This window comes from Peromyscus eremicus, chromosome X (assembly GCF_949786415.1).
Source record: "Peromyscus eremicus chromosome X, PerEre_H2_v1, whole genome shotgun sequence".
NCBI lineage: Eukaryota > Metazoa > Chordata > Mammalia > Rodentia > Cricetidae > Peromyscus > Peromyscus eremicus.
Window position 1 is genome coordinate 64,029,743 of NC_081439.1, and position 14,419 is coordinate 64,044,161.

General features: G+C 35.2%; 1 pseudogene; it reads right to left on the minus strand.

Moving 5' to 3' along the window:
• Positions 1 to 375: 375 nt before the first annotated feature.
• LOC131899439 (poly(rC)-binding protein 2-like) lies at positions 376 to 1,419 on the minus strand (annotated as a pseudogene).
• Positions 1,420 to 14,419: the final 13,000 nt, after the last annotated feature.

Below are 14,419 nucleotides of genomic sequence, written 5' to 3' on the forward strand. Positions count from 1 at the left end.
AAAGAAAAAGCTCCGGTCCATCTTTTAATTTTTTTGAAAAATCCCTGACATTATAGAACTACACTGAAATGTATTAATATTCCACTCTTACATTTCCATGACAAACAAAAATTCATGAGCCAAAAAACCACAAAAAAAAGGAAAAAAGGGAAGAAGCTTATAAAACTAAATATGGATATCTCTCAACATAACTGCTTGAACAAGAAAGGAATTAAAATGCTTTTAATTAAAAAATCATGAGTGGATGATAAAGTGTGTAGAAACTGAAAATTTACAAACTCTTTAAAACCTGGAATTGCTGATTGTTCAGAAACTATGCAGATGGATTATGGGTGGTGAACGGCATAAAGGGGTTATGGGTGAATATGCACTGCTTTAGCTGTTCCCCATGCCACCTGTCTCTGAGGAAAGCCTGACATTGATTAGATACTGAGCCAGGCTAATACTGGCAGCAGATCCCGTGATGGTAACCTGCCTACCAGTAGATCCTTCCATTGGGTTTGCAATTTTCAACTGTGCCCAGACATCTGATGGATCTCATTGATTTTGGCACCCTGACACCTGATTATGCAGCCAATTAAATCATTTGGAATGGTGAGTTCATGAGAAGTAGTTTGAACAGATGCATCCAAACCTGCACTGAATCTATTGTTGCCATGGGTCATGAGAAAATGAGACTGTTGCATTGCCAACAGGTGCAGCTTGGTCAAATCTGGCTGTGAAATGTCAAACTGTCCCTGAATGGTGTAGGCCTCTAGAGATGGTCCCTCCAGGTCAGGCATATGGAAGGGGTGGTGTGAAGAAAGCTCGCACTGTCACTGGCTGTGCTGTACCTTTCCTGACCACTTGCAAAGATGACTGGAGAACTTGAGGGCTTGGGCTGGTACAGGGTGGTCACCCCCTTAGGGGGGGATTCCAACATGACCATGCAGATCTGTTTTGACACACTCGATGATGGATTGTGGAATGCTGGCAATAGTGATTGCCCACTCAATTGAGTTGGGGAGCATATCCCCTGGCACCTGGACCTGAGCTCCCATATTCTCCATTTCCTTGATCTTGTAACCACCTTTTCCAATGAGAGAGCCACACTGACTAGCAGGGACCACCCACCGTAAGGTAACGGGGGGTCTACTGGCAGGTGTGCTATTGGTCATAGAGTTGCTTATGTCCTCTTTCAGTTTGTCAATGATCACAGCAAGGCTTTGAAGATGGCATTAGTTGGTCCAGCCAAAGTGATAATTCTCTAAGGACTATTCCTTCCTGAGATGTTGATACGTGCACCACTCTGCTTGCATATCTTCTTAACAGATTCTCCTTTCTTTCTAGTGATACTGCCAACTTCCTTTCCATGCATAAGTAGCCTGATGGTGAGGGTGACATTTAATCCATCTTCAGTCACACCAGTGTCCATGTCTAGTAGTTGCAAGGAGGTGGACTTTGAGTGGTCAACTCTTTGGTCACTGGAAGCAAGAGTCGACTGAGGGGAAAAGGAGAGAGATGGGAAGGGGCTAATGCCTCCTTCTTACATGTAATGCATGTATATAAATCTCAATTTCTTCTGAAAAAGTATTTGTTTGGATTATTCATCTGATATTTTATCCATTTCAGTAGTTTTAAACTTAGAGATGGAGGAGTTACATTTATGATCTTTTGGAGGAGCCATGTTTTCTTTGTTTGTCATGTATGTGTGTGTTAAGATCTTCATATTTGTTGGTCTAGATACTTTTAGTGGTTTTATTTGGGGCTCAACTTATGGTGCAGCCTACTGTTCAATGTTCATTCTCCAGTACCACTCAGAAAGGACAAAGCAAATTGCTGTAAAAATGAAAATACAATTAAAATCAAATATAATTGATTGATATAGTACTAAAAATCATTGTAAGAAAAATTGTCAAGGTTATATAAAATACTATGAAGTTGAAGATCATTTAGAGTAAATGATTATGTGATTTTGGTCTTTGTGTCTGTCAATGTGATATATAATTTATTGATTTACAAAAGTTAAACCATCCCTGCATGTCTGGAATAAAACCACCTTGTTCACTTTTTCAATGTGATCTTGAATTTAGCTTGCCAGGGTTTTATCAAGACAACTTGCCTCTATACTAATCAGGAAGATGTGTTCGTAATTGTGGAAAGCTTTCTGGAATAAGCATTCCAACACCAATGAGAGTGGAAGGGAGAAGTCACCTGTTTACAGAAGCCATGATAGCTCCTAGAAGGCTTTAACCTCATTTAATTCTCATTTTATACTCTTAAGACCACATGGTAGAGTGGGTTAGCAAGCAACATTTTACAGAAGTTTAATGTGGCAGTCAGCAGGTTGTTACAGGCAATGACCTATTGTTTCAGGTATATCTCCAGGTCATTCTGCTCCAGGTGGCAAGTGAAATCATGCTTGGCAAATAGGCAGTGCAACAGTGTATTAAATATATCACTAAATAAATTTATAAAGCACTATCTAATAATTGGTATTTTCCACCTTAATCTACTTCATAATTTAATTTTTTTGATGCCTTTGTCTGTATTCCAAGTAATACAGGCTTCATAAAACGAATTTGGAAGTCTTCATTCTGTTTCTATTTCATGAAATAATTTGAATAGTATTGGTCACAGTTCTTCATTGAATTCTACTAGAATTCTTCAGTAATTCCATCTGGTCCTGAACTTTGCATTAGTTGGAGCAATTTTTATTACTTCAATTCATTGGTGGTTATAGAACTCTTTAAATAATTTATTTCATCCTAATTTAATTTTGTTATGCTGTATTTATTCAGAGATACATGCACTTCTTTTAGACTTTCTACATTAAAGTAATGGAGGTTTTTAAAGTAAATATTTGTGATTTTCTGAATTTCATTAATATCTGTTATGTTGTCTCCTTTTGCTTTTTCTTTTTTTAAAATTTTTCTTTATTAAGAATTTTTCTACTCGCTCCACATACTATCCACAGATCCCCCTCCTACTTCCTCCCATCCCCCAGCCCTCTTTCCCAAGCCACCCTGCATCCCCACATTCTCCAAGTCAAAGTCTCCCATGGGGAGTCAGTAGAGCCCAGCACACTGAGTCTAGGCAGGTCCAAGCCCTTTTCCACTGCACCAAGGCTGTGCAAGGTGTCACACCATAGTCACTGGATTCCAGAAGCCTGCCCATAGACCAGGGACAGATCCCCATCCCCCTGCCTGGGTGCCCCCAAACAGTTTGAACCAAACAACCTTCTTCTGTATCCAGAGGGCCTAGTCCAGTCCCATGGGGGCTCCACAGCCACCAGTCCACAGTTCATGGGCTTCCACTAGTGTGGCCGGTCATCTCTGCATGTCTTCCCATCATGATCTCGATGTCCCTCGCCTGCATTATCTCCTCTCTCTCATCTATTGTATTCCCGGAGCTCAGCCTGGTGCCTGGCCATGAATCTCTGTATCTGCCTTTATCAGTCACTGGACAAAGGCTCTTTGTTGACAGCTAGGTTATTGGCTAGGCTGGTCACCAGAATAGACCCGTCCAGGCACCCTCTGGACTACTGCTGGCAGACCAAGGTGGGGTCAACCTTGTGGATTCCTGAGAGCCTCTGCGTCTTCCTATTCCCATAATGTCCTCATCTATTCTCCCTGCCGTCCCACTCTTGTCCCTGTTCCAGCTCAACCCTCCCATTTCCCTATGTTCTCATCCCCCATTCCTTGCCCTCTGCCACCCCCTCACACCCAGTCCACTCAAGTAGATCTCATCCACTTCTCCTTCACAGGATCATCCATGTGTCCCTCCTAGGGTCTTTCCCTGTTAGCTAGCCTGTCTGGAGTTGTAGGTTGCAGTCTGGCCATCCCTTCCCTCACATTTAGTATCCACTTATGAGTGAGTACATACTATGTTTGTCCTTCTGAGTCTGGGTTACCTCACTCATGATGATATTTTCTAGTTTTTTGCTCCACCCCTTTAGAAAAGACAGAAGGGGCTGCTGGGTTTTGACCCTGGCTCTCCCGAGGCTATCCTGTGTTTCTAACTGTCTCTCTCTATATATTTCTATCTAACTCTTTTATCCCTCACTCCTCAAGAGTCCCTGAGGTAAATAAATGTGGGAGCTGGTCTACCACCATATTATTTCAATTTTCCTATATTTGTTGAGATGTACTTTGATTCCTAATATAAAGTTAATTTTGGATAAATTTCATGAGCTACTGAAAAGGATGTGTTTTCTTTAGTATTTGGGTGGAATTTTCTGTATATGTTTCTTAGGTTTGTTTTATTTATGATATCTTCTGACTGCAATGTTAATTTGTTTATTTTTGTCCAGGTAAAATGTTTGTTGGTGGGAGTGAGTATTGAAGTCAACTACTATAGCTGTGTTGTTGTTCTCTGATCTTGCATCTAGTACTATTTCTTTTATGAAAGAAATACATAAGAAAGAAGTACACCTATGTTTGGTGCATGTATATTTAAATTTGTAATATCATCTTGGTAGATTCTTTCTTTTTTGAGATGAAGTGACCTTCCTTATCTCTTCTGATAATTTTGTTAGGTATTTCAGTATCTATGCCTCCTTGTTTACTTGCTTAGTTTGTTTTTTCAAGCACTTTATTCTAAGGTAGTGTCTATTATTGATGGCAAGGTGTGTTTCTTGGAGACAGCAAAAGAACGGATCCTGTTTTCTAATCCAATGCAGTAGTCTGCATATTTATATTGGAAAATTGAGACCATGAATATTCACAAATAACATGTTATTGAAAGGTGCTTATTAATTCCTGTCATATTCTTGATTTTGTGATATTTTCTTAGATCTCCTTTGACTAACTGTCTTGGTATTATATATTTGTTCCTTCATATATCTTGAGTGTATTTAATCTTATCTTCAGAAAGAAGAATTCCTTCTAGTATCCTTTGTGTAGATGTTTTGATGTTGTTTGAAATCAATTGCATGCCTGTTTCTTTTTCAAATTCTGCTTTGTTTGGTATTTAGAGTTTCTCATATATAAGATCATGTCATCTACAATCAAGGGGAAAAACACTTTCTTTGCAATATTGTATATTTTGCATTCATTGCTATCACTTACCCACTCATAACTCAAGCCTAATGAAAGTTTTAAGGATACTTCTTATATTCTGTTGGTGAAAAAATAATAAAATAAAAGTAGGTAATAATATATACTTTTGCGGATAGAAGGAGAGCTACTCATTAATTAATTGTTATTTAACAACATTTGTTTACTATCTCCAAATACTTTGCCATGTTCTAGAAATATAAGGGTACAAATTATAAACTTGTGCTCCACCACAAACTCACTTTTTGATTCATCTACATCATTAAGATATATTGTACATTTTTGAACAATAGTTCAAACTTAAATACGTCAATAGATCTAGGTTTTTCTTGAAAAACTTATTTTATCACCTAAATTCAAATGTCAGTTTTAATATTATGATTGGCAGAGAAGAAGTCACTCAATCTCTCTTTGCATATAATATGTATAACATTTAATGTTACATTATATAATATTACTGTTTATATGAAAGTTATAAATATTTAACATCTTTATATTTAATTAAGCTAATTATTAAACATTTATCTCACAAGTTTGGTGACAGATTTGAGGTAGTGAATATTGGAAGAAATATTTACTGTTATTTTGAAAGTTTATTGTGACTTCAATCAATTTATTTTATCTGTAGGCTGTATTTTTACTAGGTCAATTTTTCATACGTGTTATTGTATAGCTTTAATACCATTTGGGTGTCACAAACAGAAATAAAGTGAAAATGTATTTTACGTGGCAACACAGTTTTACATAAAACCACAATTGACAGGATATTTTCTTCTATATTATGACTTTCTTTAATTCTAGTTCTTTAAAAAAATTGTTTGCAGAATTATTGTATTGGCTTGAATGAGAAATGTTCCCAGTAATCTCAGGCATTTAAAAACTCGATTCCCACCTGGTGTCACTGTTTGGGGAAGTTTGGGATGATGTGCCTTGCTGGAGAAAGTATGTCATTGAGAGCAATCTTTGAAAGCCTAAGGTCTGTCTCTACTTTCAGTTAAGGATGTGATCTCTCAGCTTGCTGCTCCTGTCCCTAAGCCTGCCTCTTGTTTCCATGCTTCCCTACCATCCTGGACCTTATCCTCTTGTGCCATAAGCAGAAATAGTCTTTCTTCCATAAACTGCCTTAGTCAAAGTATTTTATCATAGCAATGGAAAAGTAACTAATGCATTTTCAGTACCTCTCATATTGCTTAGTGGAAATAACTTCAGATTTTCTGTAGTTTTAGATTTTTTTAATTTAAGTTAATTTTTTAAAATTTTCTCATCTTTAACATTGTGATCTTGATATTGCTATGGTGTGCATAAGATTTATCTCTCAAAGGTTTACATGCGGGAAGCTTAGTTTACATTGCACTGACAATGAACAGTAGTGGCTCTTTAAAAAGAGAAACCCAGTGGAATACATTTGGTTCATGACTGCAAGACCCTTCTTAGGGCTTAGTGTTTATTATGCTGAATGGGCTGAGTCTTGCAAGAGTGGATTATAGGGTTATTATAAAGGCCAGATTGCAAAGTAAACAACATAACTGTTTCAAATGTTCATAATGAGAATATCATTTTCTAAAATGAATAGAGCCTATGAATAAAAATAACAACTGTTAAAATATTCAGATCCTAGAAGTTCAGTTTGAATGTGACTTTAGAAAGAAAAAGTTAGAAGAACATAGCTGCTATTGTAAGATTTGAGAAAGGTGAAACAGATGCATCACTATGTGATGTTCTGGCAATTTGGGAAAAGGAGGCCAAGTGGTTTATGATAAATTTAAATTACAGGACAAAACTCCAGAGGTTAGATGATACCTTTCAGCATAATTGACAAAGAAGATAAACATATTCTATCTCATGTTTAAAAGTGATTGATACACTATAATATGAAATAACTTTAGACTTTGAAATTTATTAGAGTATAAAAATAGAATTAATAGTAATTCTTCATTTCATTTAGATCAAACCAAACTTATTAGAATGTTATGTTGGGAGAATCAGAACAGTTAAACATCCATTACTCTTACCTAAGTTTTAATTAAGGAATAGAAAACTGAGCTCTGTGATATTCAGCAAAGCCAGTCACAGATGTCTTCAGGAGGAGCATGATAAATTTGAGTGGGTTAGTGCAACGGAAGCAAAGGACAGAGGGGAAATAGAAAGTGCTCAAAGGTAAATGAATGTATGCCCAGGGGTTATGCATGCCATCCAGAAATAATTACAGTTGAGAGGCTTGGGAGTGGTGGGTTTTAAAGGCCAGAAAAGAGGAAAGGAAAAGTGCAAAAAGTAATCAAGCATGCAAAAAGAGCATATACAGGTTAGAATCTATCAAATTGAGGAGCTAACTGCAATGATAAGTTAATGAAGTTGAAGGCAGCACGAGAGTGATTTTTAAAAGCAACAAAGAAACGTAAAGAAATTTTACAACAGAAATTAAACAGATTTAAATAATGAAACTTTTCAGGGCTTGAATATACCCTTCAAAACATGCAGAAAGATTGATTCATGTTGATAATTATTGACAAATAAGTTAGGGAAGAGAAAAATAGAGTTGTCTTCTTTCTGTGTATAAAGAAACAAAGAAAAGAAAGAGGAGACAAAAAGGAAAATTTGTAATTTTTCTTTACAGAAGAAAGCAATATTTTGGATAAAATTATTCTGAAGAAAGCAGAACATAGTAAAGTTTATACCAAAATTGAAATCTCTTGGAAATAACAGACAATATTTTATTGTTCCTACAGAGTAAATAAAATATTTATTGCACATTCTGTGTGGTCCTTGTCAATAGAGTGGCTCTGCTTTTCCTTTGGATGAAGGAAAAATGATAAGGCTATATAATGCAAAGTCTAAGACAAAAGAATTAATCAATTCCCCATATCCCTTTTAACAGAATTTATGTTAAGTAAAATCCAATTGTTTGTCCCCAGGATACCACTGTAAGTATTAATATTTAGCAATTTGTATCCAGATTGCCCCAGTTATATTGCTAAGATTCTCAGTAATCTAGTATTTTAATCTATAATATAAGAAGACAATAGTTATGTCAAGACATGCTACTCACTACTTGTTTGCATTTTACTACTTACATTCTCTCCACTATGGAAAAGGGAGCTATTTTTTCATCTTTTAGAGAAGTTGATAAATTCCCATAATCATTTTTACCTAGCTATTACTCCACCTCCTTCTTTAGTCAGAGGCATTTTACTGTGAGGGATTTCATTGGGATTCTGCCTATACATTATATATGATGTGTGACATTTTTAAAAGAAACTTTTTCTAGCCTAAACAAAGGTCAAGATAAATCAACTTTTCATAGCCAACTTTCCCCCAGTGTATTCTAGTTCATTCCCACATGAAATTGTGAAATATTGCCCACTTCTGTCTGTGTTTCATTCTTCCTTACCACAGTCTCTTTCTGTGTAAGATTTTCTTAATAATTACTATTATTATTTATTGTGTGTGGTTTTTCAAGACAGGGTTTTTCTGTATAACAACCTTGTCTGCCTTAGAACTTGCTTTGTAGACCTGGATGGCTTTGAACTCACAGAGGCCCACTTTCCTCTACCTCCCTTTATTTTGTTACTCATGTTCTACTAAACTTTTATTTCATTATTAGGAAGTCCTCCTCTCTGTTTATTCTCATTTGAATCACTCTTTTATATAAATGCAGCAGATACTTTGGTCATCATCTCACTTCTCTTCTACATGATGCTTCACACACTAACTGAGCAAACATCTGCTAAATACCTTTTAAGTATCTCATTCTATATTAGCTACCAGTTATGAAATGGTGAAAAAGATATATCAGCATAATTATATGATTCAGTGAGGTGAGGACAGTAAGCAAGTTAGTTAGTTTTCTGGTAGCAATGGGCATTATTATAAAAAATAAATGAAGATTATGGTATTATATGAAGTTGTGGAGAACAGATTGATAAGATGATAAAGGTAAAGTTATCTCATACATTGACATGTTAGCTGACTTGGATGTGAAGGGTTCATAATTTCAATTTTCATTTCAAATAATAGATGCAAATTTTCTGTACTTCAGCATACTAAATAAATGCAAATTAAGAAAGTATTACTTGTATTTTATACTACTTATATTTCCAACCACCCATGGACTATCTATCCACCAATTGCTTAGATACAAAATTTTCAGCACAAAACTCTAATAAAAATCACCTTAATATTAAGCAAAAGCTGGTAAGGCCCTTATAAATCACACAAAATGTTATGGTCAGATGCAATATCATGAAGATTTTCCTCTATATGTTCATATTTTATTTATTGAATACATTAGAAGTTAATCTCAGTGTAAGTAATAAAAGAAGAGACTGATTTCGTTTATGCATTGGAACAATTTTTCAAGTATTCTTTTTTTAGACTGCTCTTTCATTATGGAATGGTTCGTGTACTTTTGTGAAATCAACTGACATTTATGTGATGATTTATCTCTGATATCTCTATCATATTTATTAAACTTTTGGAGGATATGAAGTTCAATAGATTACCAGCAGAGGACCATAGTAGCAGAAACCATAGAGAGCTGCATGACTGGAGTATAAAGAGTTGGAGGAGAATGTCAATATTTAACTGTGCTTTAAAATATTTCAATGCAGACAAAGCTGAGAGAAGGAAGAAAATGGTGAGAAAGAAAGAAACTGAGAGTAAAGCCAACAAAATTCAGAGTTTGCTTATGGAAATTATGAGAAATAGACAATTTGTCTCATTAGCCAACTGAGACTAGTGTTTGCTATTTTGAGCATGGTGTATGGAGAGTTAAAGAAAATTTGAGCTTTTGGTCTCTTAAAATAGATAATCTACATTATCCTAGGATAGACAATGCTTCATTTTTGTTTGCTTAAATACACTGTTAAAAGAATGAAGTAATTATGTTAATAATTTCATAAAATGCCCAATTCATACAAGGTAAGCTGTCACTGAAGTTTGAAAACTTTATTAATGACTATTAAATAATAAGAAACACATTCCTTGGAGTTTTTTCATTGCCATGCATGTCTATATTTATTGGATTGGTTTGTGGAAGTTGTAGGGAAGGAAATGTTAAGAGTTTAAAGTGTTAAATTTTTTAAATTCATATGTAAACTACAAATTTTCCAATATCAAGTTTAAAAGTTTATATCATTCAAAGAACACTTGGCTTCTCTTCAACCTCAAACCTTTAACAGACTAATGATGTAATCAATTACAAAACTTAAGTCATGCCACAGACTCTCATTTAATTCTTATCCTAATGTCTAATAAGATAATTTTATTGGGAAGCAAGCCTAATCATCTCTATCATCATTGAAACATTACATAATTTCTAGAGGCCTGCATTCATTTGGGAAGAAATCAATTGGGAGTAATTCTTTATCACTGTGATTTAAGGATAGCTAATGCATTAAATTATCACATAAGGAAATGTTGCATTTATCTAATAAAACATTTTAAAAGTGATAACTAATATATCATACTGCTAGTCTTGAGTACTAGGATAACTCATTTATTATTTAGTTTCTTGGGATAATATCTGTGCTTTCTCTGCCTTAGGAATGCAGAATTAAGGAAATAATTCAATGTTTCAAAAAAAAACTCACTGTACCAAGATCAGGCACCGTTTGTAAAACTAGTGACACAATAACTGGTCACGGATTTGAATTTTCTTCTTATATGTGAAAACATGAAATTCCAAAGCTTTGAAAAGTTTAATTTCATTTTAAATGTACATTTTATTTTATGTGTATCAGGTATGTATTTATGTGTATGCATGTATGTGTATATACCATGGGCATGCTTAGTGCCTACAGAGGTTAGAAAAAGACATTTGATCCCTTGGAACTGAAGTGACAGATTACTGTGAGCCACTATGTGAGAACTGGTAATTGAACCCTAGTCCTCTGCAAAAGTAACAGGTACTCTTAGCTACTGAGGCATCTCCCTAGTCCAAAGGTTTATTTTTTAATCAATTATAGTTGGTAGTGATGAATTGGTTCATTGTACAAATAACACATAGGGAACATTTTTTTTCTATTTTAAGTGATAATAATGAGAACAATGTCACTGAAATATGACCACTAACAGCTTAAAAAGAAAACTATTTTCATGTTGGCATTATCTATTTAAAGTCCAGATGTACTACTACCAGGATTCACCTTCTAGTGTTGTGATTATATAGAAGATGTCAGGGGTAAAATGTCATCACTCATCTAATGTACATGATAAAGAGTCACAGCTGCTGGAGTGTCTGGTCTCAACTATAGAAGTGTTTTTCTCTGCTTCCTGCCCACATATTCATTGAATGGCAGTGAGCCAAATCAGGCTTAATCTGTGTCAAAGCCAGGTGTTCTATTCATGAGCATACATAGTACAAGGTTTTGAATATCTTCAATATAAAACTTGATTTAAAAACACAGTCTTTATTCTTAAAAGGGGGGAAAACAAAGGTTAGAAATAGGGACTATAATGGTAGGGGGTACCACAGAAGAACTTTGTATGACCACAAGAGAAGGGTTCAAACTTCATTAATTGAACTAAAAGACATTTTTTCCCTGCTAAGCCTCAATTTCACTACAGGAAAGACGTATTTAAGGGCTGTGGCCTGGCTCATCTTTCTCACATTTCACGCCCACAATAGCAACCTCAAAGGCAAGTCTTGCCTTACTGGAATCAGCAACCACAGAGAATATTGGGTGTGTTGGAATTGCTATATATAGACAGAGCCATTTATATGTATTTTGTTTCTGTCAATTTCTTTCCCTTTGCCAAGATAATTGGGCATAATGTTTTCACTGCTCATGACATGATTGAGTTTAGCAAAGAAAAAAAAAAAGAATTCCTCCACGTTTGGTATTGTTTTCTGTTAGTACACATGAAAAACATAGAGAGAAATTTGAACAATGACTATATCCCACGGAAGTGGGTAAGAGAAGCTGAGTAACTTGAATCTTTGATTTTGTTTAAGAAGTTGTGGCAACTGCTATAACCTAAGATTGCCCCTGTGTCCCTGGCCAGTAGACAGAAAGGCCTAAAATTTCAAGTCAGCCGCATACGTTCAAAGTTACACTTACTGGCTAGTTCAACTGAGGCTGACCTGCATGGTTTTTCCAGGGTGTAGAGCTGAAAATGTACCAGGAAAAGCAAAGGAAAACATATCAAAGGAACTGAAGAAGCCTTTTGTTGGCTGTGGAGAATAGCAGACCCTCCAACTGCAGTGTCAGCTTCCACAAATCTTATTTGAGGATAAATGTTTGTGTAGAATGATGCTTACTACTCTAACTCAGAAGCTAACAAAACCCAGTGGCCACTGTCCTGCTTCACAAATAACGTTTATTGGTTAAACTCGGCCATCTTCTTGTACTGTAATATTGACCATCCTTCCCAGGATTGGTCTGCAATGATACAGAAAATTGTTTCTTTTGGTGAGAAGTGCTGTGTAGGAAGGTGCAAGAAACAGCTTCTTTTTGAGCTTTGCTATTCTCATTGGCTTTGCTGAAGAGAAAGATTTTTTTTATTGCTTTTCAGCCAGTGTCAGTCACAAATAAACAGCTTAATGCAAGGACTGAATGGAGAGAGAGCATAAAGGAACTTGAACCTCTGAGCACAGGCTTGTACAGTATCAGAGATGGATGACAACATAGTAGACAATTTCACTGAGCTCGCTACATAGGTCTTTAATATTTGGTAAGTAAGGATATATGGAAAAAGTGTCAATAAACACATTATACTGTCACAATTTTGTACTACACAAAATTAAAAGAAAAATTATGAAAAAGGTACTCCAAATTAATCTCTCATTTAAATTAAATTCCATAAAATAAAACAAAATTAGTTTTCATTATCATTTTTCTCATCTGCCTTTTACTTTCTTATAAGACTATTGACAACTTAATCACAGATCAACACTGATCCATGAAAAGTTCTGTCTCCATTTGTTTGTCTTTGTTATTATCTCTCTTCTCTTCCACAGTAATGTTTACACTATAATGTATTTATTATTAGAAATATATTTAATAACACTATATCTATTATATATAAATACTCCATGCTATATAAATAATATATACCATATAATATATAAATTATTGGTAAAATAGTCATCTGAGACTTTAGTATCATACTCTTTTTGCTGGTGAAAGATCTTGCCTCAGTGTTGATAGATGTCAAATGATTAAAATAATAGTTTCTGAAGGTGGGGGTAATTGTGGCAACTTTATAAAATAAAACAGCAATTAAATTTATTACATTGATTAACTTCCATGAAAAATATCTCCATAGATTATAATTCTGCTTGAAAGCATTTTACCTAAAATAGTACTTCATTCAAAAATGGGTTCAGTATTCTCAAATCTTGCTACTTTCTCAACTAAATCTATGTAACATTCCAAATCATTCTTGATACTTCAACAAGACATTCACAGCATCTTCACCAGTAGACACCATTTCAAGATACCAGTTCCTTTGTTAATAGTTAATAAGTGATCCTTTGAGTTAGGTTTGGTAGTTCATACCTAAAATATCAGTACTAGCATGAGGGATGAAACAGAAAGGATGACCTAAATTCAAGTCCATCCTAGACTACTTAGTGAGCTCCAGGGGTGTAAAATGAGTTGCTAAACGGTCTTATTATTTAAAAAAACCTGGAGCCAGATATTGGGGTGAAAACCAAGAGACCAGAGGAATAGCACAAGCCACAGCCAACCCCACCTTACTGACTCCTCGCTCTCCAAAGAGACCTACTTTCTTTATACCCATACCTATGTGCCTTTCTGTTCTGCCATCTCACTTCCTCTATTCGCCCAGCTGCATCACTTCCTGTCTGTCTGTAAAGACCTCCAGACCTCCATGGTTAGTGCTGGGATTAAAGTCGGGTGTCACCATGCCTGCTCTGTTCCCAGTATGGCCTTGAACTCACAGAGATCCTGATGGATCTCTGCCTCCTAAATGCTAGGATTAAAGGCAAGTACTACTATTGCCTGACTTCTATGTTTAATATAGTGGCTTGCTTTTTCCTCTGATCTTCAGATAAGTTTTATAAGGGTGCCCAATATATTGGGGGACACAATATATCACCACACCAGGGGAGTGTAAAATGGGTCTGTTTCAAAACCAAACCAAACTAAAGCAATACTTCTTCATCTATTGCATTAATTTATTTTTTCTTACTGAGATAAAATACTCAAATGAAAACAATTTAAAGGATATACAATTTATTTAGTTCACAGTTTCAAGTTATACTACAACATAGAAGGGAAATCATGATGGCAGACGCTTGAAGAAACCAGTCATGTGTTGTGGAATATATTAGTTTAAGATGTATTATATTTGTTTATGCTGTGGAACATTTGTTTAACGATGTAAAGATGTGTTGCATTCTTTTATATTGGATTTGTTTA